Below are 24,551 nucleotides of genomic sequence, written 5' to 3' on the forward strand. Positions count from 1 at the left end.
AGGAATTGAACGTTTTTGCAAACGTGTGCCTTGTATACAGTAGCGCGCAATTAATACTGTATCGTGCATTCCTTATTAAAGCAAAGCAGCTAATGCGTTGAATGAACGTTCGGTGACATGAAACCATCGTTGTCAATGGCTGTTACGCTTAGAGATCTTTGTAGGACGTGAACATTTCTTGCCTTTGGGAAACTTCGGGATTATGCTATTGAACTTGGGTTCCTTAGGCGTTTTTGTGGTGGCTGCTTTGGGCGGCGTTTCATCATCAGCAACCTTGCCACTCCTGTGTCTCTTGAAGACTCCTGTGTTCTTTGCCTTTCCCTTGTTTCCCTCGTCCTTGCCGTCCTTCTGAGGCATGGTGACGGCGTGTTCCCTGGACAGGAGCACTCTTGTATGTAAGTTTGGTAAACGCTCAAGCAGCTGCGGCGTTGTCCCGGGCCCCTCCGTTAAGAGGGGAGATTTGGACTTGTATTCCTTACCTTCCTGGGTAATGTTTCGTATGCCAACTGTATTCAAGTGCAACATTGAAGAACTGTCTACTTTAAATGACAGATCGTCTCTGGGAGCCTCTCCAGTGCCAAAGACCACAGAACGAGCTTCGTACAGTTGAACGTTGGGAGAAGTCGTCGAGGGTTCCCTGAACCATCCATCCAAGATGGGTTTCCACTGGAGTAACTTGAGGCTATAATCGAGATGCCTGGTAGGTTACAAGTAGATATCGGAGCTAATGAGAAAGCTTATCTCGTTTTGCCGGAAAGTAGCTGCTTCAGGGCTTGCATCAGTGCGAACAAGACCGCGGTTTGTCGTCATGGTGGCGATCACACCATCCGCTAGTAGACTGGATACCGCAGCGATTTCCGGTACTTGGAGGGCATCTATAGTGCTCTCGTTGGTACTGTGCTGGCTCTGGAGTATGACGGACACTCAGTTAGGTGTAAGGACCACAAGGCGATGTGTTTGCCCGAAGGTGAATAACTTGAGGCGTTCAACGCCTTGAACAGCACAATGAAGTGTTCCAGCAATGTCCCGCCGAACTGGAGTGTGCTCACTGCCCGTGTCTAGAAGGAACCGCAGCAAAATTGACCTGACTGGTGCGACAACTAAAGCTCTGCCCATTTGTAGCAATATGGGCACGAGTCTGATAGCACACGTTGGCACACGCTCGAGTGGGCGTGTTGATGAACTCCGACCCGCTTGCGCGTTGCACGGACGACGCAGACGCGTTGCCCAGATGTTTTGATTTGTTTTGACTGGGAGTACAGACGTTGCACAGCGACGTCAAATGCTGTCCAGCACAGTGGGCACATTGCAAACTTCTGGCACTTCGGCATTCACTGGCGACGTGGTTGCGCTTGGTACAATGGAAGCAACGCCTGCGCGCCTGAAACTTCCTGAGTTTTTTTTTTAAGCGAAAGCCTTCGATCTTTATGGTTCCAGGTTGTGCTGTGAGGTACAGAAAGTCACGTGACTAAAGGAAGGCCAGAAGCGAACCAAAACATTTGCACCCGTGTATAAGAGAAGATTAATGATTAGCAAAGTTAATTCATGATAGATTAGTGATTGCATTAAGGTTGATAAGGTGGATTAGGATGGATTAAGATGGATTAAGGTAGATTAAGGTGGAAGAAGAATGATTGAAGTGATTAGGTGGATTAAGGTGGACTAGGATAGATTAGGTTGGATTTAGGTGTTTAAGGAGGAGTATGGTGGATTAAGGTGGATGTCACAAAAGTGAGCATAATCAAAGCGCGCGCCACGTAACACCCAAGACACCAAAGGAGCACGTCGGACCCACGGCAGCTTCGACAGAGGGCGAGAGTGATACGCGACAGAGAGCCGACGCGATCAACGGAGCCTAGAAAGGCTCAGTTGATCGACAAAATACACGAAGGCTACGGTATCGAGAGAGAGGAGAGAGGGCGTGCGCCGAAACACCCTCTCTGACCCCGACGCACGGCGAGAGAGCGAGAGGAGGGTCCCGAGCATGCGGCACCGGATGAGTCACCACCCTCCTCGAAGACGCCTCGGCGGCCGCGGCCGACAGCGCAAGAAATTTCTAGAAGATTCCCAGGCTGTGTTCACGCTGCGGGAGCACGACTACGTCAGAAAGTTCGCCAAACGCGGGCGAAGGCGATAAAGGCGGCGTGCGGGAATCAGTAGAGGGATCAGACCGCGCCGGTGAACAGATGTGTCGTGAAGACTGACAGTCTGCAGAAGGGGATTCCCCGGCAAGCTAGTCGACGAGTTCCTCGAGCGTCTGCATTTCCGGAAGAAGTTCCTTCTTCCAGATTAGTGTCGAGCTGTGCAGAGATCGTCCGGCTCAAGACCAGCACGGGTGAATACGAGTGGACACTTTGTATTCCTATTTATTCAGTACTGTACGTGTAGAACTCTTAGTGCTTGTAGTTAACTATTTTCTCACGTTTTGTTAACACCCATGTGAATTACATTGTTATGTGTATAGCCGAACTGTGTATGTGTGTATGTTACCGCCTTATTTCAAGAATATATTTTGTTGTACTAGAAGAGAAACTTGGGCGAGTTGGTGGGAATTCATGTTTAGGGAAATAACAGCGCAATATAGAGAAGGACACAGGCAAAGAGGAACACGACACTGTCGCTGACTCACAATGGCAAATTTATTTCGAGGAAAATTCACATTTATAAACCCGGGCCGATATGGCAACTAAAGCGATTGTACATGCGCAGCAGTAGCCGTTCGGTTGACGTGTCAAACCACACTTGTCTGTGTTCTTCTTTGCCTGTGTCCTTGTCTATATTGCGCTGTTATTTCATTAAACATGTATTTTGTTCTGTTTTGACAACTCTGGGCTCTGACTCGGTCTTTGGACCACAACCGGCGTTCGCTTGAACACCAGAAGGCCTCTTATTATTTGTCCGTGCTTTCGTGGGGTTATTTTCGGAAGCTGATATATCGGCTTTGGAATTTGGCCCGGCGTTGGGGCCTCGTTCACGGGGTGTGTGACAGTGGATTAAAGTCGATTGAGGTGGATGAAGGAGGATTAAGGTGCATTAGGGCGGATTAGGTCTATTAGGGTAGATTAAGGTCGTATAAGGTGGAATAAGGCCGATTAAGGTGGAATAAGGAGGATTAGGGTGGATTAAGGAGGATTAACCTGGATTAAAGTGAACTGCATTAGCCTTTACAAGCCTTTCGCCATCACTTCTCTTAGGCGATAGCTAAGGACACCTGAGAATTTTCTTATGAAGTGTACGGCATGAACGACAACACATGGAGCAATTTTTTGTGAAAAAAGTCGCAGTTTCGCCCGAAAGGCTAAGCATCAATTGCGATAGCAAATTAGTAGAGAGCCATTCGGAGTAGGGATAGTAGTTTTATCGGCTGCATAAACTTGGACACATCCGCTTTCTAACTGAATTAACAAGCGTGGTGTCAGCGCGCACAAGCAAACATGAATAGATCACACTGAATGACCGCAGACAACGACTGTCAAAACGCTGGCAGCAATCGCAGCCGCCGCAGCGGGCAAGGTTCCTGCGGTCTATCGCTTCAAAGGAAACTGAGCGGCGGATGCACAGCGCATACAAAGGTCAGAGCCGTGTGGAGATAAGAGACCGTGCGGGCGACGGCCACAGCCGGGCAAAGTACGAACGGAGCTGTTGGCAGAGTAGAAGCTGCACCCCCCCCTCCTCCCTCCCGCGCTGCCTTCCCGCTTTCTTGCTTTCGCGTGGAAGATTGAGTGGCAAGTTCCCCTTACGCCCGATTGCAAGAGACGCCTTTGGTGCCGGAGCACAGCGTCGCCCCCTCCTCCCTCCCTCCCATACCCCCACGGCCTTTCGCGCGACGGTCGCGTTTGCTTTCGGCCGTGCGTTCGCTCTCCGTGATAGCGCGTGCGTCCCCCGCGCGCTTTCACTCGCGCATACGGCGCGCGGTGACGATTTTATCGCCCTTGGAATCCATACGAAACCTCACGGCGACGGCGACGACGACGGCGACGCTGACGGCAGATCGAAATCCGGTTGAAGTGTACATATAATTGCTATCGCAATAAAACTGACGAACGGCCGCGCACGGCGTCGGCCTGGCGGCCGGCGGCTTTGCGCCATCAATGAAGATGGGCTAGATATGTTCGCAGGCGGTCAACCGCTCGCCGGAAGCGGCGAGTGAAGGCTCTCAGCGTGGACCAATCAGAGCGCGGTCACGTCCGACTTCCTGCCGCTGCATTTGAGTCCGCTAGCCAGCCAAAGAGCCTAGAGCGAACATGGCAACAAAAGCTGCGCGCATCGCGTCCAATGATCGACTGATCACAGCTATCCAGGCTCGACCAATATGGTTCAGTTGCAGAATAATGGTTCAGTTGCAGATCTAAAACTACTTTTTTACTGCATTTTACTGGGAATGGAATCACGCTGTTCCTAGCCACAACGAAATCATGGCGGCGGTGGACGCGTGTTTGTCGCCGCATGTGGGTGCAACACGGCGGCGACACGCTGGCATTCCGCCGCGCTGGTGCGGGCCTGGCGAAGTTCGCCGTGAAAGTGGCCGTGAAACTGTGGGCTCAGAGTTTACAGTCTATGGCCTCAGTTTCTGGAACATTCACAAAATGTTACGTGTTAAATGGCCACCATAATTTCACGTGTTTTTCTTTTTTATTCTTTCACAGAAATAAGGATAGAATTGTGTTAAATTGCCACCATATATTCTTGTGTTTTTGTTTTTTATTCTTTCACAGAAATAAGTGTAGAATTACATGCAAAAATAGGGGTGTTGCCTTTTTAAGTTATTTCACAATTACTGCACAGAATATGCGTCAATAAATAGGAGGCAGCGGTAAGAGAAAGAGAAGAGGGGACTAGGGGAGGGCAGGATTATTGACACACCGACCAGCCGCACCGAGGGCCGGTAGTCCAAGTTACGTCACTGGGGTCAAAGCACCGTAGTGTCAGCGTTGTGAGATTCCTGAGCGCTGTCCCCTCAACCCGGCTTCGCGCCCCGTCGCATCGTCGTCATATTAGAACACCATCCCAGCATATCGGACGCAACGCTAACCTGTGCTGTCGCTATCAGTGCTTCACCTCGAGGCAAAACTGATAATTTTGATGCTAAAGCGTCAAATGGCCTATTGACCGAAAAAAAAAAGCCGGCGTCTGTCGTCTGTAGCAGCGAAACTGCACGCAAACTCGCACTGCTATTGGCTGCGACACCACGTCACAAGCGCTCCTCGATGGAGCAGAGCCATATCAGGTATGTGCACTCTGCTTTACGACGTCATGCTACTAGGACCGAAATTACCCACTCTCTAGCCCTGCGTGACGACAGCAGTGACGTCACGATCCCCGGGTATTACTCGGGATCCTCCCCATTAGATTATGTGGCAGTTGGACAAGGTAGCATGGTGTCACGGATCGAAGTGCACCTGCGCGAAAGAGAACACCTGCTGCCGTGCTCGCCCGCCAGGTGTCGCGTGAGGGGAGAGGACATTGCCGTGTCGGTGGCATGCGGCGTTGGCACCGCAGGCTGCTGGTCGCTGGCTCGGGCACCACGTATCGCTGTGGTGCATTACTCGCAGCGCAAAACTGGTAGGACTGCTCAGCGCCGTTCAATTGGACATTAATGCTTTCGCATTCATCACTCATAACAAGTGCTTAGATGTGCTCTGATTTTGCTTTCTTCTTTAGGCTTGCCTGGGTATGTGCTAAAAAAATAAATTCTTGGGAGTCACATGCAAAAAAATAGAATATCATTATGAGGCACGCCATATTCGGGCACCTGGGATAATTATAGACCGCCTGGGTGTTTTAACGTACAACCTAAGTCTAAGTATACAGGCCGCAGTGGCCGGGATCAAACACGCGACCTTGAGATAAAGAGCGTTGATAACTTTTAATGCAATACTTCCCATTGTCTTCCTTTTTTTTTCTTCGGACAAGAAGCAAAAACAATTACTCAGTCATGTAAAATATTATATTTACCCTTATTAGGCACCCTAATGTAAAAAGTATGCTGGAAACTAAACAGTATAATGGAGTCCTTAAGCGACGAGGCAAGCTGAAGAAAATGAAAAAAAAAAGAACGGAACAAACATTTTTTTTTTCAAAATCAGGCACAATTCCAAGTGAAAATCAGTCGAATATTGATTATATACGACATACTAGCCAAGGCATAATTTACAATGCCTTCCGCAATTTATGCACTTTTTTTTTGCCCGAGAACAACTTCCTATTTTGTTTATCACGTGCGCAGCCGGTGCGTTGCTCTCCAATCCCAGTCAATCCCTCGATGCGCATCGGAAAGACGGCGGGTTCTGCATCTCCTTTTCTTCTTAATATTTCAAGTTCATTGTTTTGCTGCAATGGTGAAACAGGCGCGGTTCCTCGCGAGCTCTGTGGTAAGCTCACAGAGCAACGTAAAGTGGCTGCTGTTACGCTTCTAGTATTAGGTATTACTAAATGCCTCTTTCTGCAAACGAGGCAATCCTAATTACCCCGAGAAGTCGTGTTGAGAATCCCAAAGGAGAAATTAAGAAATACAATACAAGGGCAGCGCACTGCACTTTTTTGGTTCTTTTTACCCCGCTGGGATTCACTAACACTTCCAACGAGTGCTCGCAGACAAAAACTTCAGCAAAATTTTCTTGACGCCTACATAGAGAGAGAGAGAGCAAGGAGAGGAAAGGCCGGGAGGTCTACCAGACAAGCGTCCGCTTTGCTCGGAAAGCTACGGCATGACGGACAGATATATTTTGAATAAATGTAAGGCGCAGAGAAAGTCCTGAGTGCCTAAGTCTCCGCTAAGCTGCATGCGCTTGCTGCATAAGCAATCGTAAAAGTTTTAAACCATGTCAGGGGACAATTAACTAACAACTAACCAACTGCGGAGGTGATGTCAGGACAAATCAGTGACGGAAAGCGCAAGTTTTCGTAAGACTGCCGCCTTTTTTCTCATTACTCAAACGGAATAGAAAAACGTATCCTATTAAAGAAAGCGCCGTTCCGCTCTTGCAGGCGTACTCCTGGATAAGGAGGAGATTACCTACAGAGAAATCACTGAAATAGCTGAACAGATGACGAACAGTGGGAAAATTTTGTCGGTTTTGCCGAAATACCAAGGCTAGCGCAACTCGTCTTCCTTTTCGAGAGGGGAAAAAGAAACCTTTATTCATTGACGTCTCCAGTCTAAGTCATCGTCTTTTAGTGTAAGTGGCGTCCCCTAGTGGTGAAGGGAAGAACACCTGAATATTTCTTTCTCCTCCTCTTACCAATTCTGCCCTTTGCTCGCCGCTACGGACAAATGCAACAACTGTGCTGAAGTGGAGGCTCTCGAACACTTCTTCCTGCGGTGCAGTGATTTTGAGGAAGAAACCCTTCAATGGTTGTACGGCGCGCACGGGGCGGCCAGTCGTCAACGGCGATGCGCTCTCCTGGCCACGTGGTCCCTCTCGCGCGTGGGAGGAAGCTCACGAAACGCTGTTGTGACTTCTTCCAGCAGACGAGCCTCGCCACCCGGCTGCTCCACGTGACGTAACAGAGCCGGTGTGCAGGGCCCACGTGACAAACTTTATGCAGGAGGTCATTCCATAAGAGTATACTACGGATAAACTTTGCCTAGTCGCATTGTCGTATGTGAAATTCCTCTTCTTTATCCTCTCTCGACTGTTATTCTGCCTCCCTGACCTACACTATCGTTCCCCCCCCCCTCCCCCTCCTCTAAATCGAAGACAGCCGTTCACGCATGGTAACAAAGAGTGCGCTAGACAGTTACTGAGGTGAGCACTAAATTCCTTTATTTCATATTTGTTTATTTATTTATTTATTTATTAATTTATTTACCTCTGCATTTAATTCAATAATTACCTAATTACTGCCTTGCTTGTTGCTACTTAGTTAATTTACATCTTAGCTTTATTTGCACGTTCTGCGAATAAGCTGGCAGAACATGGCGCTGAGGCGACCTTTTTACGAGCGCTCAAATGACGAGACACAGTACTGCCCAGGCGCAATATTCTTACTGCAGCATCAGTGGTTTTTCTGAGCGGTAGAATCTTCTAATGGTAATCCGTGAGTCCGGAGATGGAATTTAAGGCGGTGCACTGCCTTTTAATGTCAATGAAACTATCGCAAAGCACTCTGGCAATCAAGCGACTGACACCAGCAGACACGAAAAATTACTCGGGGAAGTGAGCCCATAACAGCTGCCACCGCAAAACAAAACAAAAAAAAAAAACGCGGTATGCCGAAAGTGCACGCAGGTGCCGTTATGCAGTCGTGTCACAAACCATCAATTTCCGACATCGTGAGTGTTCGGAGCTGCGACCAGGCGAAATTCGCAGAGCATCATTGCTGCTATCCCGTTAAGACGTCTTTACTCGTAATGCACTGCTGCCTTGGCATCCCGTATATATCCACGACGCCGATGATGTGAAGAAAGTCAAGAAGAAAAACAGGAAGGGCTGACGCAACTCGGTGCGCTCACTGATACCGATCACCTCCGCAGCATACAAATTACGTGTTACGCTACCTTCGCCCAGCGGCGTATATGTTTTCTTTGCAATGCTTCCGCGAGAACTTGTATTACCTTAGCGAGGTGCGTAATGGCTCCCTCGAGGCTGTGCCATTTCCACCCCTTCTCATGTTCCCGTTATTTGTTTATTCTTTTTTCCTCGCCCAAGATTTACCGTGGCTGCGATATTTCTTGCTCCTTTCTCGTTGCTCTAAGCGGATGAAGTATCTTGGAGTACCGCATCCTACAGGCGTAGTGATCGTGGTCTCCCACTATTCATGCGGGCTTCCTGACACTATATGCTTCATTACGTGGGCTTACCGACAGGAGCGAGTGCAGCATAAAAAGGACGATAGGCCCGCTGTGCTGGTGGGTTTCTTTTTCATCCAATCCGGCACTTTGAGGGCGAAGCCGAACTTACCACACAAAAAAGCCGTGGCCATTGAAATCGCAGCTGTTAGATCTCGTTGTCGAGGCGTACGTACATGGAGGGTTTGTTGCTGACTCGCGCATCTGACGCGTCGAAGAACTTCAAATTTCATAGTGTCAGTGACAGCCCATATTAATAGAAAGTTATAATAAAAATAAACATGGCGGTCGCCGACAGGCGTAGGAAATTCTGGTCTATAGGTTTGAAAGTTTCGGTTTCCAATTAAACATCTCCAGGTCGGTGGGCACTACCCTTAACATACATCAGGGTGCCGGCTGCTTATTGAGGTTGGTTTCCTTCAAACTGATCATTTGCAAGAACCGTTGCACCGCTTCTTGACAGTAAGGAGCCACTTGGTACAAAAGTATGCTCGAGCACGGATTCTTTTTTTAACCTTTAGAAAAAATTTAATCTCGTGAACCCAGACATCAAACCCGGTCGAATCACACCGATCCAGGCACTCGAAAGCATTCACACCCCATTTTCTTGGCGCTCTTTGGCTATTACTAGCCCCTGCGCTAGACAACTTCATATATCATCATCAAAGCATTCACAATTCCGCTGCTCGATTTATCCTTATTAATTATTGACGCCATGGCAGCGTCACGGGCATGTAAAAAACTTGAAATTTACACGACCTTTCAGCCCACTAGTAAATGTTCTCGCGACTTCATTTTACCTAGAAACTAGCATTTTAACCTAGCATTGAAAGAGACTATTAGAGCGCCACTCTTGGGCGCCTGTTCGTGCAGGCGAGCGTAGTCATTGGCGTTGTCCCTCGTAACGGAGCGAACGAGCACAGCGAAGGAGGATAGCGAACACGGACCGCAGCGGAAAATGAAAGACGGGGATGGCGAAGAGAGCGTTAGGAGGAAACCGGAGGAGGAGGAGGGTATGGCGAAAGCACACGAAAAGCGTAGTGCCGCGCAAGACGGGCGTTGCGGCGCCGATGGCTACGAGATGGCGCCAGAGTAGCGCGCGTCGTCTGTATGGAAACAAAGCGCTGCATGAGCGAAGGTCTGTCTGCGGCGGCTGCTGTCAATCGTGCCCGCGCGTCACCGCCCAAGCGCCGCCTTTCGCGGTCACCTGATTAGCAAGGCAGTCGCGCCACACGTCGCTCCGTTGGCATCGTGCCGCCCGAGACAGATTGTACGTCTCGACTAGTAATAGCCAAAGAGCGCCAAACAATGGGGTGTGAATGCTTTCGAGTGCCCGGATCAGTGTGATTCGACCGGGTTTGATGTCGCGGTTCATGGGATAGGAGATCAATTAGAATATCGGCTATCTATGTTTGCTCTCTGATCCACACCGCTCTCTTCCTGTCTCTTAACGTTAGGCCTAACATGTTTCGCTCCATCGCTCTTTGTGCGGTCCTTAACTTGCTTTCGAGCTTCATTGTTAACCTCCAAGTTTGTGTCCCATATGTTAGCATATGAAACCACGTTCAAATTTCGCATTAGGGAGTATCGTAATCATCGGTGAATTATTTATTGTTCTTAGTGAACAGCAGGTGGTAAAACTAGTTCCGGAATCCCGCGCTACGCCATGCCTTATAATCGTACCGTGGTGATCACACGTAACGCACTTGAATTGTAATTGTTTTCATAAACTGGGCGTTCTTAGCTGTCTCAGGCGTCCTGTAACCACTTCCAGAAAAACAAACAAAAGACGTCCCCTTCGCGCCTCTAAAGTGTCATAGCGAGTCTCAAGAGCTATTGAAATAGTGGTCTCAACGAGTTAAGAAGCGGGAATTAGTCGCAGAATAGGTAACATTACCGCGACGGTCCGAATTAGCGTCAATATACTATGTAATTAACCACATTGCATATGCCCCTGTAAAGGATGCACCGCCGTATATAAAGACACGTTGAGGCAAAGCCGCCGTACGGAACACTTGTGAGAAGTGGAGCGAGTTAGCTTGGACTAAGCAGGGCTCGCGCGAGGCAAAGGTGTCTGAAGAGTGTCTTCGTTCGCGCCCGCGCGAAGCGAGAATTAGTGCCAGAGTTGGTAAAATTCACGGTACGGGCGTAATTATCGCCGATATAGTAGTAAATTACCAACATGGCTGCGGATCGATTATCATTTCCGTAATCGGCCCGCTTGGCCTCCTGGTCAAATATAGAAAGGCTCAATCAAGTGTCTACGTTAAAGAAAACAAGGTCTACGCATTTGTGCGTGAAAAACGATATATGAAATTCAGTTATTAATGAACATGAAAATAGATATGATAGAGAGATACAATCAACATTCATTCATCGAAATATTATAACTACCTCTGTACGGCGGCTTCTTTAGCGTGAAGACTTGGTTAACCCTTTCTTTCTTTCTTTCTTTCCTTTCTTTCTTTCTTTCTTAAGATAAACGTTTTTAGCGAACCATCCCAGATTTTTCTGACTATAGCTACGGCTGCTGCTGCTGTCTTGCCAAATAGGGAAGTAAGTGCCTGATGTCATGTAGCACATTCCGGCGAGAACATGTTAGCGCATGCCCGCTTCCATTATGCCATGGACGCCAGAATGAAACTGGAGAAGTAATAGTCAACTTTACCCTTGCTTTCCACGTCGTACCTATCTGATTTCCCCACATTTCGCTCGATAAATATCACCTTTGTTCTGAACACGTCACTGCGTACACTGTCTGGCAGTACGCCTTCGCATGAACTGTGGTTTGCATTTGGCTTAGACTGGGAATGGCATAGCGCGTAAGCATCAACATTGAATAAACATAAACAACGCATGACATTACACGTTGCATCATCATCATCATCATAATCATCATCAGCCTTTATTTATGTCCACTGCAGGACGAAGGCTTCTCCCTGTGATCTCCAATTACCCCTGTCTTGCGCTAGGTGATTCCAGCTTGCGCCTGCAAATTTCCTAACTTCATCACCCCACCTAGTGTTCTGCCATCCTCGACTGCACTTCCCTTCTCTTGGTATTAATCCTGTAACTCTAATGGTCCACCGGTCATTCATCCTACGAATTACATGGCCTGCCCAGCTCTATTTTTTTTTCTCTCCATGTCAATTAGAATAACGGCTATCCTCATTTGTTCGCTGATCCACACCGCTCTCTTCCTGTCTCTTAACATGAAGTCTAACATTTTTCGTTCCATCGCTCTTTGTGCGGTCCTTAGCTTGTTCTCGAGATTTTTGTTAACCTCCAAGGTTCTGCCCCCTATGTTAGCACCGATAGAATGCACTGATTGTACACTTTTCTTTTCAACGACAGTGGTAAGTTCGCAGTCAGAATCTGGCGATGCCTGCCGTATGCACTCAAACCCAATTTATTCTTCTGAAATTTCCTTCTCATGCTCAGGGTCCCCTGCGACTATATGACCTAGATAAACATACTCATTCACAGACTCTAGAGGCCGACTGGCGATCCTGAATTCTTGTTCCTTTGTCAAGCTATTGAACAGTCATCTTTGTCTTCTGCACAATAATCTTCAACCTCACTCTTACACTTTCTCAGTTAAGGCCCTCAATCCTTTGTTGTAATTCGCCCCATTGTTGCTCAATAGGACAATGTCATCTGCAAACCGAAGGTTGCTGAGATATTCACCGTTGATCCTCACTCCTAAGCCTTCCCAGTCTAAGTGCTCGGATACTTCTACTAAGCATGCAGTGAATGGCATTTCACAGTACACGTTGCATAGATGACAATAAAGACATTTGTGCGCATCGCATTCAGGTTTGTAGGATTTAAGTAACCGCTTCATGAAAGCTATACCCTTACCACAGATTCCAACTTGCACACTGAATCTACATAATTTCTTTTCGCCCAACATATATTTCACCCAAGTCACACCCTAGCCTAAAGTAGAAGGGCAGCCTGCGGAACGAGCCTATTTATCAACCTTTGTATCTGTGGCATATGCATCGACTGGACACACCTTCGTGCCTCCATTGCTCACATGCCAGATTCCAACGAATTCGAGATGGCCGCGTAGAATGCTTTTGGTTGACCTTACTGCATATGCTGTATTTCCTTAGACCCCTCCTCTCGGTTATGCCTTTGGGTCTTCAGTCAATTCAAAATAAATAAAGTTGCACACGCAATGCGTACACGTTAATAATGGTTCGCTGTCGACGTTTCGACCAAAATGTTCAATTTGAACGACGCCATCGGCACGCTTTGGCAGCTAGCGCATTAAAAGATTTTAATATCCGGCTACGACATTTGAACGAATGACAGCAAGGTTATATGGATTCCGCGGTTCTATGTTCACTGTGTGCTCTGTGTATGTTGTATGTTCGATAGTTCCTAGGAGACACGGGTGTCAATTAGGTACTTTATTACTGTCCATATCATTTCAGTTTTCAACATCCCCTTATGTAGGCACATGCCAAGCGTGCCACAAGGCATATATACACGGAATCCACGTTTTATGCAGCACAACCTTTAGCGGAAGTTACAAAAAAAACAAGAATAAGAAAGACCAGAATGAAAAGAGTTCATCAGGCAAAATATCCGTAGAATGCTGGACGTTTAAAAGCACAAGAAATTTTGTTAAATAGGCGATGGATATGATGTTTCGGATTAAGGTTGTTTGAATAAAAATAAGTAACGTCGTCGGTAATGCCATGTACTCTCTTGACTGTCTCGAACGCATATACTAGCGAGGTAACAAAATCAAAATGAAAGAACCGGCTAAATATGTTTCTACTTAAGGAAACAACCGCAAAATAAAAACAATTACAAAAAAAACTAGATCGTTTTCGTGAGCATATGCAATTCCTTTGATAGAGTCTCGCGCGAACATTCCCTTTCACTGAGCACTACTAACCAATGTGGTTTAAAGCTAAGAAATGGGATAAGTAAAAAAAATTAACAAAGAAACAGCGCTTCCGATTTAGTTCCCGGTTCCCTGACAGTTTATGGCGCGTAATGCACGCAAAGTGCTCAGCATAGAAATGGCAAAAGTTTTGCAACTGCGGTCGCAGCGGCATGGTTTCAGGAAATGTCCTACGAAAGGATCGCTTCAAACCGCGGCTGCTGCAACATTTGCTTGATTCAGGACTTTGTGCGGGAGTTTTAATACATCGCAGCATTTGGCTTACACTCTAGAGGCGGTAACGTTGGAAGTTCAGGTCCCGCCTATTCAAAACCCATCGTAGCGAGAGACACATTCCGCATTTTTTCGCCGTTCACACGATGCATCGTCAGACGCACGCTTTACGAGCAAGCTTTGAACACGACGCTACAGTTGTAATCGTAAAGAAAATTGTTGCCTGGTTATCAAAGCATCGATTCAGTTGCCGACAAGTTGCCTAGTACTTGGTATTAATGCTTTAGTTTCTAGCCTTGTCCGCGCTTCATTTAGTACTGTACAATGTAGTTTAATGTGTACATCAACCGAATTAATTAGTGGAAAACGTAAGCAATGCGGAAAAAACTTGCGTGGAAGCGTGTGCACTATCAGCTACAGCTTATCAAGCGTTTCCTTTATCTCTAATAAAAACGGCGACGCGCTCTGAAAACCACGGATGTAGAAAGAAATGCGGTTTCGAGTTCCATTTCGCTGGCCCAAAATTGAGCGAGTCGTCCTACATTATTTACTATTAAACAACGCCTTGGCTCGTAAGCACCGAGACGCTGAAGAAAACGACCACTCGTGTCACAAACAGCTTTAGGTTTGCAGTTCTGTATCGTGGCTTGGCGATCTTGACGACGGAAATGTTCTCACAAAGTCATTACCGAACTGTACAAGAGGTTCGATGGTAAGAGGGAAAGGTGCCAAGCGACGGCGTTTTATAGACAACCAATTTTCACCCTCCAACGCATCTATCTCGCTGGAACGCCCAGCTAATGTCAAAGTGGAAAACCTTCTAAATTTAACAGCACGGAAGCAATGCCGTCAACCAGGACAGCTCACGTAAACGGGATGTTTCCAGTACACAAGCCCGGAAGAAAATATTCCCTCGTAAACAAACTCCGGAAATATTTGCTAAGACAGCTCGCTCTAAAATTCGGCTACATAACACAGGCACCTCACTTTAAAGCTGTTGTTAAAAATGTCGGCGCGGTGTGAAGCCAGCGCCTTTTTCTTTTACACGTCACCTTTAGCGGGAAATTGACCGCGACCACGCAATATGGCCCCTTGAAAGATTTTTTTTTCGGGAAAGGCACGTTTTATTATTCGGCATAACCGGCATATGACAGCAAGAATTAAAGAAAAAAAAACGTTTTAGAGGCCGTCCTCCGAATAGGTTTGCACCACACGGATGATTAACAACCGTATACACGGATGCCTAAAAAAATAAAAAAAAAAAATTACTTGAGCCTCCTTTTCTTTCAGCGCCTTTCCTGTTTTATAAAATGCTAACAGACAAATTGTAAGTAACAGGAGAAGACCCTTGAGGGTAAGGATCCTTTTGGGTGTTTTACCGAAGACAGATAGATAGATAGATAGATAGATAGATAGATAGATAGATAGATAGATAGATAGATAGATAGATAGATAGATAGATAGATAGATAGATAGATAGATAGATAGATAGATAGATAGATAGATAGATAGATAGATAGATAGATAGATAGATAGATAGATAGATAGATAGATAGATAGATAGATAGATAGATAGATAGATAGATAGATAGATAGATAGATAGATAGATAGATAGATAGATAGATAGATAGATAGATAGATAGATAGATAGATAGATAGATAGATAGATAGATAGATAGATAGATAGATAGATAGATAGATAGATAGATAGATAGATAGATAGATAGATAGATAGATAAACTTTAATGCAAAGAGAGTTTTTTCTTGCCCCAATGGGGCATCGCTAATGGTCGGGGCCCCTAGTCCAGGGCTCCGCTGGCTCTTGCCATCTTCTCTGCTCTCTGGATCAGCTTGAGCTGGTCGTCGAGGGCCGAGCTGGACAGCAGTGCCTCCCATTGCTCCCTCGGGGTGTTCGTGTCCGAGGTAATGCGTGAGCAAGGGAGATGTGTGGAGGGCATGAAAGGAAGGTGAACTATGACCGGTATAACGTAAAACTATTCCAATCGGTTTTTATCCTAAATCGGTCATTAGCCCGCCGTGATAGGTCAAAACGGCTCCAGCTCTGCCCGTTTGAACGGCCCTCACGCCTACATGGGCAGACCTGGAGCCTTTTTGACCTGTCACGTCGTGCTAATGGCCGATTAGGATTAAAAACAGATTGGAATAGTTTTACGTTACACCGGCGTATACTGAAGTTTGAAAACATTCCAATCCGAAAGAAGATTGCGTACTTGCGCTCTTCAAACTAAATAATGATGATGACGATGATTTTGATGATGATCCGCAATTATGGCACGTACCTGCAAAGGCGGAACTACAGGCAAGAGGAAGAATAAAAGAAATTCAAACTTTAAGTGGAGAAAGGAAAATTAAAATGCATGGAAATTCCGGGAGAAGAAGAAACAAAAACGAAATGAGTACACTTGTCAGACTAAGTGAAACAAAATTAGGACCGAGGTAACAATGAAGGCAAGGATAACAAGTGTATTAATAAAGGATACAGATAGTCAATTTCAGGGAAATAAATAGTGAACCGAGCAGAGCAAGAGCAAAACGCAAAAATATTTTTTTAAAGTGTAACGTGTTGGCTCTCGCTTCTTTTTCTTCGCAAAGAAAGCTGGTGGCAGCGTAAATTCTAAAAACGACCTGAAACACCCGTTTTTAAAAGCCCGCTCCGTTCTAGGGCGACAAAAAAAAAAGAAAAAGATAATCAAGATAAGGAAATGAGCAAAAAGAAAATAAATAATAAACATAAACTTGGCAAGGCTCCCGCGAAGCTCGCATTCTTCAAGTTATCGGGAGAACGAAAAGTCTATTCTTTGTACGCCCCGGCCATTTGATCTTCAGCAAAAAAGATTTAAAAAAGAACTGCAGGTTCTTTGAAGATATCTTCGAAGACGGTTGAATTCTGAATTTTCACGTGCCGAAACCTATCTGATTGTGAGGCACGCCGTATTGGCCAACTCCGAAACGATTTTGACTACCGGGCGCTGTTCTTGAACGCGCACCTAAATACAAGTACAGGAGCATTTTTCTGCATTTCGCCTCCATCGAAGGGCGGCCGCCGTGGCCAGTATGAGTACCTGACCTTGTGTCCTGCAGCGCTATACCATAGCCACTGACGTACCGCGGTGGGTGAAATTATATTCCAAGGTCTGTACTCATATAAGAAAGTACTGTACTTTCAGGCACTGGTTAAGAGGATGTTGCGCACTATTTTGTGAAATTCGCCTTCCTTATTTTCCCCTCATTTCCCTTCAGCAACAGCTTCAGCAACATTATTTCCTGAAGTAACGTCGAAGCTTTCCCAAAGTCAACGCTTTCATGTAAACGTTTATGACAAACAGAAACAATTTCTCACTGAGTATGCCTTCACTCGGATTTGCGACCAATTGTGTCTGCCATTTTCGATAAAAAAGCAATCAAATCGGAAATATTAAAGCAGCTTTGCATAGAAGTTGAATAGGCAGAATTCATCACCTTGAACTAGTGTTCACATCAGTTTCTGACCGATGCACGGCCTTTTCAGAGAGCACCCGGTTTCGGGCTTTCTTGCTTACTTATGTTCGCTACATTGAAAGTATACAAAGTGAAAAGTGAACGTTTTTCACCACGTGCGACATCTGGCTTAGTACAAAAAATGTGTCGGATCAATTATTCTGCATTTCGGAAAATGCATGACTGAAAATTCGCATAACAAGATAACAGATCATCAACAGTACCGATCACTTGCGATTTGTGTGTTATAGATCATGTGGAAGCCCTCATAACCACTTTATGCATTTTCCGTCTGAATACATGTGCACAAATAAAAAGCGACACGAAAAGCAAGACATGTTGGGTAATTATACGCACAAAATTGACGTGAACTAAGCAGAGTGTAGTAATGAAAAGCAGTGTGACGGTGACGCGACAGCATCTGACAAGTATTCGGGCGCCCATACCCGACAACAAACATTTCAAAGTCGCAGAGAACATAACGCACGAAACGATCGAATCACGCTTCTAATGATCAGCAGTAGGCGAACATCGAAAACTTCAGCCTTGGACCAAAGTTTCGACAATAGGACGGACACGATGGAAAGGACACACCTCAGGGCAGCCTTGACCTGACGCGTTGACCCACTGATCGCTTTCCGAAAACAACTCCCCTCGTCGAAATGTTGACCACAGCCAAAAGACTCCCTTGTCCGCCTACTGTTAATCCCTTCTGGTAAATAAGCTCTGCGGAAGCCTGCAATGTGGAGGAAGTTTGAAGAAATAGAAAAAAAAATGTCAAACTCTCGACTGTGGCCACGAAGTTATACAAAAGAAATCGATACTGGGTTTCTCAGAGAGCGTCCCTTTTCTTCGAGTTGTCGATTAATTCGCCCTCACACTGCGATCTGCTAGCCTACTGGTCAGCTCAGATTGGTGAGCGACCGCCCGGAAAGGCGTTGATCCCAGAACCAGGACGACTTTCGCTTCAACTGCGAAGCCTTCTTTTCAAGATACCCGTACGGGTCTCCTTTGTAGTTTCGAGCTACAGTCGCATGGAAAAAAGATGTTTCCCTTGCTCTGTTGATTTTTTTTTTCAAGTTTTCACCTTCATGTGAACCATTGGTCATACATACACGCCTAACATAGACAGGTAAAAAGAAAACGGCGTGGAAATTCTGTATTTACTGTTCTTGCGGTTTGTAGCCACCACGTTTCTTATCACATTTTGGATCCGCGTAATCGCTTCGTTTTTGTGTTCTTCGTATTACTGCTATTAACGTCGTCAAAGCGCAGAAGTCGCCAAATCAACTACAGAAGATGGCGCTAAGGCGACCACAACTACACAATTGACTAGCTCGCCCTAGGTAACTGTGGTGTATTTTGTCTTCATCGAAAATCTGACGATCTAATATAGGACGCACAGAGGGCCAGGTCTTCCGTTTCGTTATCAGAAATTTCCTTCTTCATGACGACTTCTCTAGCTGCAGCTTTTATAACATTCTTTTATCCTAATTTTCCTAGTCGTGTTTCATTATCATAACTTTCTTAGTCACGTAGTTCAGTTAAGCTAAGAGCGTCCACCAATTGAGAACCAGCCTAAGTTAGACGCTTTGCAAAGACAAGCCAAAGGAGGAGGAGGGTTGAAACGCAACACTATCCGTACTTAGCAAAAACGTACAGCTAATCTAACTATTTAAAGGTGGCGGATGTAGGTATATGGATGTAACTGCATGACTTAAAATGCGTGGATAAAAGAAGTGAAGATTAACATGACAAGATTAGACTGCCCACTACAAACACAATGTCGTTCTATGTTCATGAATTTTTTAACCTGTTTAATGATCATACGTGTTAACCACAGTGGCGGCACATTCACGCAGATGCGATGTACCTGACAACCAAAGCTCTGTTATGGCCTCCGGCATTTTCTTCTTCGCCGTTGCTTGTCACTCTAATGAAATAAACGTTCTAATCGTAAGTTCATTCGGAGGCGCAGCTGCAACGCAATTTGAGAAGCGCTACCTTGCGTTTTACCGGAAATTAAAAAGTGCTCGGCAAGGTAACAAGCTTAGAAAGAAAAGACAAGAATAAAAAATTACACTACTATAACACTAGCACGTAGGCACGCGCATTCAAAATTGATTGAAAACCCCGACATGCGGGCCTCACCAAACAAAATATATGCGTACCTGTGATGCTCCTCACCTGCGCTCTTTCTTCTATTTGCGGCATGATTGAGAAATCGGAACCCGCGGTTACCACTCATTAACTCACTACACCGTTGGAACGTCATCAAAGAAACGTGTTTTCGGTACAACTAGAAGTTTCTATACAGACAGTTTCTATAAAGGTACTTGTTTTTTTTTTTTTTTTTTTTTTTTTTTACTTTTACCATTCTAGCGTTGTACAACGTGGTGCTTCTTTTTTCCATGTCCTGCCTTGTTTTGAAAAGAGCAGCTGAAGTGCACCGCCTGATTTCCAAGGGCGCAGTAATGAAGTCACGCATCCTGCTGTGTTTTCAGAAACCCTCTTCCTACCTAATCATTTCGCGACCACTTTTTCCTTCAATGAATGCTTCTTTGTGGTGTCTTTTCAGTGGTGTATCTCATGTTATTCGTCCCGTCTTCGTGGTCATTTACGTGGTGCATAATGATTTGATATGGCCGCCTTGTGGTATTGAGTTGGAAAGGTAACATTTCCAATATTCAGTCATAGACAATTTCTGGCCTCGTATGTATACTTCCTTCTCAAATTTCTGAGGACGTTTTAGTTTGCTAGAGTCTCTCCTTTCTACACCGCTGTCTAGAGTGTTTTATTTCTAGCATGACCATTTCGAGTCAGCCGTGTTCAGCTCTTTTAATAAAAGTTCTGTCACGAAGCGTTTATTTTTCTTTTTTAAGGCTTCCTCTGTAGAGACCACTGGTTTCACTTTCTTCACATCGAAACTCTTCTGCCGGTGACAATGTTCTACCTCTTGTTATTGCAGCACCAAAGCCCTAGTTCTGTATAAAGGAACCTCTGATACAGTGTAAGCTTTTTATATTCGCTAGCTGGTTTGTGGCAGCATGCAAAATAAAAAGCTAGCGAGAGACGGATCCAAGCGAAAAGCCGTACTGAGTGCAGACGTCTTCATAAGCAACAGAAATAAGTGTTCTGCAAACCTTTCGGTGTAGTGGGTTCCCAATTACATTTTCTGAAAGACAGATGTGCAGTGTGCTTCTCTTGCAAACGAGCGTGCGCATGTCTTTTCTAAGAAGCTCTCTGTCTCTGTTTTCGATATTGCAAAAAATACGCTAGACCTCAATTGTTTCTTTGATTTCTTCTCAGAGAGTTCTAAGAAATTCCCATGTTTACCGTGGTGAGCTTTACGTGCGTATACTCTGTTTATTGATTTATATTGCAATGGAGTAGAATAAACGTACATGACAAGGACGTGGACAATGGTCCTTGAAAGACCAAGCACACAAAAAAAGTGTCTTTTACAAGGCTATGGTCTGAGATAACAGGAGAATATGCAAAATCTTTGATGCATTTTGATATTCGTTGTGCATTGCCCGACTTACTATGTAAGAAATTACCCTGCAAATTATCAAGAGAAACTTTTTGAGTGAGTGGAGCTTTATTAGCGTAAGGAAAAACAGGAAAAAAATAATTTTGAGAACAAGAATGAAGATTCTAGGTTGGAAAATGTGCGCAAGAAAGCAAAATTCTGCAAGACTAAGGCGTTACAGATTTGCAGCACGTCATTTCTCAGGGTTTTTTCTTGACGTGTCGCAATTCTCCTTCATATTTCCATGCATTCGATACACTAGCAGTGTCCTCTGTGTTCAAGTGCTGGTGTAATCATTCGCGTTGTACTTGCGACTTGCGAACTGTTGGTCTGGCCACTTTTGCGTCCAATTCTGTGCCATGAGGCCGCTACAGCACGGCAAAAATGATTTAACTTATGAAGCTGATAGACAATGAATAGCTGAAAATGCGAGGCATTTCTCTACGAGCGTCGGTCCTCGGCGAAAGAAATCTAAAGAAACACTCTGGATTGTTGCGGTGCCCTGACAGAATTAGGAGCTCATTTATATCAGAATATTGTTCTATTAAAGAAGTGAAACCAGGAATTTTTATATTTTTTGTTTTTGTTGTACACAGTCCCACCAAAGCTACAAATTATTCTCTAACTTTTGAACTGCGCAGGGTGAAATCCTAAATCTTTTTGCACGAGATAGCGGAATGAATGAGGTCATGTGAAACAATAACAAACACATTTTAGTTTTTAAAAGAAAATTGGTAAGTTAAGAATGGCTTGATGCCTTATATATGTATAGCGCCGAGCTCTATTCTAAATTTCTCTAATAATAAGAGCTCCAAACGATAACGGTGGACTGCTACAAAGAGTGGCTGGCCAGGGCGTTTCGCTGTCTTCTTGTTATCCGAACATTTCACTTTAAGATAGTCACCTTGTACTGCACATAAATTGCGTTGCAGGTGCGCCTTCAAATGAACTTACGATGAGAACGTTTAATTCATTACAGTGACAAGAAACAGTGAACGAGGCCTAATATGAATTCGGTCTAAGCAGAACCCTATGCAATATTCCACACACACACACACACACACACACACACACACACACACACACACACACACACACACACACTGTCTCTCTCTCCCTGTCTCTCTCTCTCTCTGTCTCTCTCTCTCTCTTTCTCTCTCTCTTTCTGTCTGTCTCTGTCTCTCTCTGTCTGTCTGTGTGTGTGTGTGTGTGCAGTATTGAGTTGGGTTGTGCTTATGCCGAATTCTTATTATGCCTCGTTCATTTACATAAACTGAGAAAATGGCCTCTCGCAGTGCTGCGTCTAATCGTTTATCATTGTAATTTTGTGTACACTGCAAACCACTTGATTGAATGCCCTCAAGCGCACGCCCGTTAATCCTTTTCATTAATAGTGTTCTTTCTTTGCTTTAATACGAGGGGACGACCGACAACATACTGCCACCAATCAGGGAGGAGTTCTGTTGCTGGTACTCTGAAAAGCGTGCTTTGCTGCTCAGCTTCTCTCCGTTGAAAAAAAGCCGACTTTAAGCTCGAGGGGACGCAAATAATTAGATGCTGCTCTTGCTTTCTCGAGATAGCAATTATGTGAGCACTTCAGGCAAATTTGCCCCGTCCCTGTCGCCGTTATGTTCCGTATAAAGTCACAGTGCGATAAGAGCCTATCGCGCCCCGTGCGCACTACACTGCGGGTGTTAGGGAAAGCGTGCGAGTGTGAACCCAGATGGATGGTGTCTTGATGCGCGCCGTGTTGAGGGCGCGTGCTAGGGAGGCGTGAAAGTGGACACTTGGTAACGTTACGAGCGTGTGCTAGCGGAGGCACGTGAGCGCGCGCCTCCTCCTCTAGCCCAGCCGTGTCTGCCCATGGCTGTAAGCGATCCGTGGCCCAAGCGCCGTACTTGATGGTAATCTGCGGCAGGTGCAAGGCTTTAAGGCGAGCCGAGATGGCTGATGGCTTGATGCGTGCTATGTTACCGCGCGCCGAGTGTTGGATGCAGCGTACTCCAAAATTTCCGAGACTCTTTCAAGCGAGAGGCAGCACGTTCAACTCTCGCTGCTGGCGCTTTTCATCACGCCAGCGTTGTGACACCGAGTGTTCGTGGTCATCGAGCGAGATCTGTTCACGTCTTCCTGTGCGCGCGTGACACTATCCCTGGTAACTAATTTAACTAGTAAGCCAATGTTTACCGCACTTTATACGGCCGATAAAACTACGAATCGTACTACGTGTAGTTGTCTAACAGTGTGCTATCGTTATCAATGCTTCAACTTTCGGGCTAAGAACTTTTTTAAGCGAAGTGTTTGTTAGCTATGCCACGGGGTTTGGCGTCCGTCATTTCTGCGCCGAAAATATACCTGTATTTCTGAATATATATCGATAAACTGGGCGACTGGGTATATGGTTGTTGCTGTGTTGCAAAGTAGACAACTTGGGAAACAGTAGGTGTGTGCAAATGGGTATGGGCAACTGTTTACATACTCGTTCTGAGCCAATCACCCGAAAAGCTGCTGCGATTGCGGCACAAAAAGTATGAATCATTAAATGACAACTTCGGCACTTAGTATGTATCACAGGGTATGTCTCCATTCTTGGCTAATAGCTAATAGGTGTGTCACCGTAACACGACGAGTATGAAACATAAGTGGTATTAAGGAATGCTTCCTTTGCCTTTCCCCACGAGTACGGCATTCGTTGCCGTTTCCTCGCCTAATAAATATTGGCGTGACCTAGCTTTGGATCACCTCATCGCCACGACGTGCTTTGTGTCATGTTACGAAATCGTTCTGTGTTTTTTCATCAGCTCCAAGATGTACCATAAACATCTAAACAAAGCCTCATCAATGAGGAACAAACAATTTGATCAGACAGTTTATGCACTCATTTCGTTCACATGTCTACCAAAGCTAGCACGAACAATAATAATAACTTTAAGCAGAAGTCATGCCGACCGATGTTGTAACTGCAAACATCAATAAAATTATACGCAAACATTCCACAAGGCTTCATTTCACATTTATCGCCCACTTTTTTTTTATTGCTTTCATGAGTGATTGCAGCTGTTTATCAAACTATCTTCATCTTCTACAAAATGCACATACTTATCTCTTAATGTTTCGAAGCAACTGTAGGTAAACGCTGGCTTTGCGAACACCTGAATGCTTACTACTAAATATGCCGCAAAGATTTGGTTCGATGTGCTGATGGCGGCTCAGTAACGTTGCTGCTTGAGGCCGACTCGAATGCAATAGCGTACGTATGCGTGTTTGTGCAAGCTAAATATTTCTTTGCTCCTTTCCTGTTTACAAGTGTCGGGTAGTTAAACGGTTGCAAACTTTTTTTGCCTTCTAGCTATTGTTTCTCATTTTACTACTACCTTTCTCTGTGTAGGTGTTCAAAAGTTGATAGCATTACACCGCATACCTGTCAGTGCAGACAGGTTAACCGATCAGTTGCTATTAGACATAAAAACTAGTGTACAGCGGAACAACTGACCTCAAGAAAGCTAAGCCATAGTCTTCAGAAGAAACACAACCCCCGCCTGCCTTCTAGGTGGGGACAGACAGACATATGTATTTAAAACAAGTAAATGGAAAC

This window comes from Dermacentor silvarum, chromosome 10 (assembly GCF_013339745.2).
Source record: "Dermacentor silvarum isolate Dsil-2018 chromosome 10, BIME_Dsil_1.4, whole genome shotgun sequence".
Taxonomy (NCBI): Eukaryota; Metazoa; Arthropoda; class Arachnida; order Ixodida; family Ixodidae; genus Dermacentor; species Dermacentor silvarum.